The sequence below is a fragment of the Melanotaenia boesemani genome, chromosome 10 (assembly GCF_017639745.1).
Source record: "Melanotaenia boesemani isolate fMelBoe1 chromosome 10, fMelBoe1.pri, whole genome shotgun sequence".
Classification (NCBI taxonomy): Eukaryota; Metazoa; Chordata; class Actinopteri; order Atheriniformes; family Melanotaeniidae; genus Melanotaenia; species Melanotaenia boesemani.
Window position 1 is genome coordinate 25,114,633 of NC_055691.1, and position 6,000 is coordinate 25,120,632.

Here is a 6,000-nt window from a genome sequence, read left to right on the forward strand (position 1 = left end):
TGTTTAATTATAAGCGGTGGCAGGAAGGAAGGAGGGAAGTTTCGGAGAAAGTAACAGAATGTGCTGTGACCTAGATAGCTGAGGAGACATTTTGTTTTAAAAGTGACCTTGCTGTGAAACGTCAGCTCAGAATAGCTCAGACTTTCTACATACACCAAGTGCACAGACCCATTGCATCCTCCTTTCTGGTTAAACCGAGCTTTAAGCAGGGCCTAGTCCGGGCCATCAAATCCTCAATATTGTTAATGGAAATCTGAATAGTATTCTTGAGTTTGACCTGCTGTTGGCTAGAAGCTGGCTTTGTTATAGAGATGACATCACAGAATCTACAAATGACTCATGAGTCAAATCCACTGTCAGATGTGAAACCGGTGTTGAAGTTCCTTGAATGGCTACATCACTGATTGTCTATATTATTTATTTAGATTTACTCCCTCCAATTAGAGTGCTGGTGTGCTCTCTGCATGTTATTTAAGATTTTATAAGTTATCAAATAAATGCACCTTTGCCCAGTCAGCTTTCACATTGCAGCCTCAAGCTCCACTCTTGTTCCAAATAAGGTCACTTCTGTTAGACAAACATGGCCATGACCAAAGGCGAAACTTTATGCTTCAAAATGGCAAATCACAAACCAGAGGGTGACATCACAGAAGGTTAATTTATTCAATTCTGTAGAGGTGTTTATGTACTGGAATTCAGCTGGATTTAACAATAGATAGGAGGTTTAAGTTTACGTATTTACCTTTACATTGAAATTTTCCTAAAAAAATATTCAGCTTGAAGTAGAAACAGTTGTTTTGTTTTACATTTTTATTTTTCTTGGGTGAATTTAGGGGGGAAAAAAATCACAATAACCTCTCAACCAACTGTAATTCAAGAGTTCTAAGAAGGATCTACATTCACATACCTCAATTTCATCTCTGGAAACTTTGGCCAATCACAGGTTCCTTTGGGTAGAGGGCACTCTTATTGACTCTGTAACAAATGCAGCAACCAGACATTTCATTTGATTGTGGATAAAAAAAAAAAAAGTAGCATAATTCAAAAAATTCTGACAGACTCATCCTAGAAAGTCTGAACTTAAATATAAAAAAAAAACAAAAAAAAAACAAACACTTTTAATTAATGGTGATTCAGGGTTGAATCATGGGTGACATCCAGCTTAGGTTTGTCTGGTAAGCTAAGACAAAGACAAGACAGCATCCAAATAAGGGGCGACTTTAACATTACTGCAGACACCCAAGGTAAAAAATTGCTGCTTGCTAGAAATTTGTCAGCTGGTTGTTTCTCTGAAGCACTTATTTTGTTATTTCACATATTTGTTTATGAAGCTGAATATATTTTATCTTGGAGGCTAGTGTGTTTGAGATCTGTACAGACAGCTCTTGTGACTGCATGTGTCTACTGTATTTCCTCACAACTCCCACTTTTATTTGTGTATTTACTGTTAAGTTGACGATTTCAGGTTAGCGACTTTTCCACATGTTAACAGGCAATGTGCTATTCTATGCTAACTGGCATTAGCATCATGTCTGCCAAATGGACATGACTCAAATATAAATTTTCTCAAAAATATTTTTTCTTTGGTAAGAATATGAATATGTGCATTTCTAATTTTATAAGTAAGCTTGATATTGTTGATTACACTTTTAGAGTTAAGTAAAAATTTTAATGCAAAACTCTGTACTTGTAATGGAGCACAATAATGCTGCAGTATTTTCATGTATCTAAATGCATCCTCAACATTTGCACTTATTATTATTATCATTATTATTATTTCTCAGATTTTTATCTACACTTTTTCTACAGCCGGTGTATAAGCTGCAACAGAAATTGTCTGCTGCCCCGGCCCAACATCTCCCGCTGGCTCCCTCGGAGCAGCTTGGCTCGGGCTGGTGACTTCAGCCTGCAGGCAGCCATAGGACAGCCCAAGCGGAGCTGTCTGCCACTCCTGTGCTTCATTAGGAAACAAAATATAAGGTTTCCACTCCATTAGGAATGACTTTAGGAGTGAAAGCACATAAGACGGCGACTCACCTCATCAACAATGCATTGCTATAACGGCTGAGGATGAATGAGAGTGAGCAGAGAGGGGAGAAGAAAAAAAAAACAGCATTAGCTTGTATGCAATGTCTTTACCACAGAGTGGAAGGGGAAAAATCATTAATGCAATAAAATGTGGTCAGATTAATCAAATGCCTCAAACTCTTATGAAAATATTACAGGGTGGGAATTTTCTATTACATCTAATGGTATCTAATCTAATACTGGCAGTTAAGGGCTTGGGCATCTATTTATTGTGAAACACAATTTGGGAAGTTTAAAGGGAAGCAGTGAAGCGTGCATGCAACATAGCCGTCAGGAAATCTCTTCCTCCTATTTTCTTTCCTCCAACTCATAAAAGCTTACCATTAAAGACAGGTTGCTCTTAGTTTTGGGGGAAAGAATACACAAACAAGGGAGGAAATATGTAATTAGCATGTCATAATCAAAATGACCCACTCGGACACTTTATGATCAGCAAGACAAAATTACTGCACCACTGGTGGCAATCTGTGGGCATGTGCTAACACCATTAGCATAATGAAAAAACACGAATGTTAACAGCCCGCCTCTTCATACGGACAAGGAGCTGAAGCACAATGTTAATTTCACTCTGCCTTTTCACTAACCTGCAGGTTGTGGGCAATGTTGAGGAACATGCAGTGTTTTTTGTAAATGGCTCGGAAGAGGGAAAAAGTGTTCTTGTCTCTTAAAACAGTCTTTGAAAAGTATCATTCCCCTGCTGCATTTCTCCTTCGAGAGAGTCTATGAAAGATCTCATTTTCAATTAAAATCTCATTTGCTTGGAAGTTGAGATGAAATCACGTTGTGAATTAGCACATGAATTTACATACTGGGATGTCTGCCAGTGTGCAGGGAGACTAATTTACCTTAAAGATTGATTTTTCTAAAAAAGGATTTCAGCAGTGGTGTGAGCGCAATGATGCGTATGTGAGATCTGAGAAAACATTTGCCAACATCCAGCAGCAATGGAGAACTGGATACTGAGATGTAACTAGTGAGGAATAACAAATTTTGTGTCTACTGATACACACTGAGACCTTTTTTTTACTGAGGAAAAGGGTGTAAGTTCTCAGAAAAAAAAAACAAAAAACAAAACCCTGCTTAAATGAATAAATAAATCAGATCCCAAACTTTTTAAACCTTCACAAGGGCATACATGAGGGTTATTTGTTTACTGTTAATAGCTGAAACAAATAGATAAATTGAAATAGGAAGGAGAAGCTGAAACTGCCTACTATTATTTATTGATTGAGAAATGTTAATGCACGTCTATGAGTGATAAAGAAGCGGCCAATATTCTTGTCAGAAAAAAGACAACACTATCAAATTGTTCTTGCTACTCTTCAGACAAAAAATCTTCCATGAAAGTACTTGTCCTTGTAATTTGTTAAGTTTTTAAGATACCCACCTGCATCTAGCTACACTTGACAGTCTTCCACCCAGAATGCACCCCTTCAATCAGCTATCCATCTGGCCTCACATTGTCCACATTAAATCACTTGCTCATTTCACAAGGCCTCCTCTGACAAAGCGCTGCAGCTGTTATTGATTCATTCTCTCAATTAAATAAAGCTTTGCTCCCTCCACTCCTTGTAAATACCCAGAGACCCCCTATCCAACACAATATCCATTCTTCTTACACCGCTAACATTATCAGTCTGCACGCAAAATTAATTCCCCCACTATTGCTGAAATAACTATAATTGCAAACTACATAGAGAGAGAAATTGGAAAGGGGGTTTAATACACATTTCCAGGTGTATTCTCCATTTGTTCAAGTCAATAACATTTTTCATTAACATTTGTAATAAAAAAAAAAACTTCTGTACCCCGTTCATTTCCTTTTTAATTTAGAGATGGTTTCACCACACTCTTTCCAAACTGTTATGAGCTACACTTTTACATTTAATTTGGTTTAAGTCCTCCAAATGAGATTAATGCAGGCTATCAACTTTAAAACATTTTAATTTACATATTTATCAGATGAATGAGCCATGACTCACAATAGGTAAGATGTATTAACATGATTGCATGTTGATGCAACATTTTTATATAACAGAATATCAATGTGTGGATTTAAATAGAAAACTGCAAAAGTGCAAGCCTTTTCATACTGAAGTTATTCCTTTGTCAATTAAAAGAATTCCTTGAAAATGTATTGTGCTACTTCAAAGACGGCACCATTATGTGAACACCTGTTTTCTGTTGAGGGTGAGTAAAGGAAAACCATACAATTAATGTGCAAAGACACAGGCTTCCCTATATAGACAGACCAAAACAAGAAGATAAGTAAAGAAAGTCAGAGCGATCCCCATCTCTCCCTTTGCCTTCATCATTATCCCGCAGACTCTCCAGCAGGTGGGCAAAAATCAGTGTGGCTCAGCTTCAGTTGCACTGAGGTCAGCTCTCTGCTCGTCTGTGCTGGAATTATAGGCTAGCCTTTTGCCCATGGCACACAGATTTAGCCGCGACCCTGAGCACGGCCTCCCCCAGAGGCTGACAAATTTTATCACCACATTTTCCCAACTTTGCTCAGAAAACCAGCCCCTCTCACCAACCCACAGACAATCCAGCTGCAACGGCAGCTTCCCCTAACCTCGTATCTCATCTCAGACATAATGGGAAAATCAGATCTCTGTGAACAGGAACCCTTTAAGATTCATTGAAAATGAGGGCATGTGCTGGAATGACAAGGGACAGCAGCAGCTCACAGCCATTACTGCTGCAAATTAGTTCAAAGATTTCAAGAATCATCAGGCAGTAATTACCAAATTGTCACCTCATTTGGAAAAGGATGCTTGATTTTTTTTTCTGCGCAACTGAGACTGCATAAATAAAGTCAAATCATGTTACATTAATTATTTGGAAATGTTTTCAGCTTTAATTGCTAAAGATTTTGAGATTAAGATAAAAAAAGGAAGTAGATTAAATGGTAACTCTCAAATAAATGGGATAAAAAACTAAAATAAATAACTAAACAACTTGTCTTCTTCATGGGAAGCAGATTTTCTGATTGCACATGTACTTGATTTGATGTAATATGAACAGAAAACCACAGCAGAGCTCTATTGCAAACACAGACGTCAGCTGTAAATAATTTGTAATAATAATAATCATGGATTGTTAGAGGCTTCAAATTATCTCTCAGTCCAAGTGTTTAAGAGTCCTTCCCAAAGATGAGAAAAGAAAAGAAAAAACAAAAAAAGAACCAGCAAGAGAACTTATCAATCAGAAAGCTCTTTGCTAGCGGCTGTATGCACATTAGACCACATCTTCAAGATTTTCAGAGCAAACCATGGAGCAAAACTCCATTACCTCCTGACACAAAATGCAAATGAATCACAACATGGGGTGGGAAGGAATTAAAGACCCTTCTCTAATCAATGACAAACCAGGATGAAACCCTTTCTTCCATAGATCTGCCATAGGCAAACTTCAGCTCCCCTTGAAAACACACACACACACACACACTTGAGCACACGTGCATGCACATGCTCAAAGACAGACTGACAGACTATTGGGCACATGCACACACACACTTACATGGCATGATCTCTGGCTGTTTACCAGCTTCAAAAATACTGGTGAGGATATTGCATGAAAAGAGAGACCTGACACCACTTTCAAACAGAGTTTCATTATATGTCAGAGCCTGATTTTGTCAGGTGGTTGGTGCTGGACTCAGGCTGTAAGGTGAAAGGAAGGGCTGTTTCTGTTCTGTTGTGCTCTCTTCTGTTCAGGCAGATGCACAGGCCTGCGTAAATGACAGCCTGAGCCTGAGGATGTCTTCTGGCTGCCGCACGGCCTGCTACAGCCTGCAGGTGAAGTGTCTGTGGCGCCATATGGAGCAGGGAAAATTAACAACGAGAGGAAATTCTCCACAGCAGCGGGAGGTCTTGCTAGTCTCTCCTCCAAACAAAATTTAGAGACGTA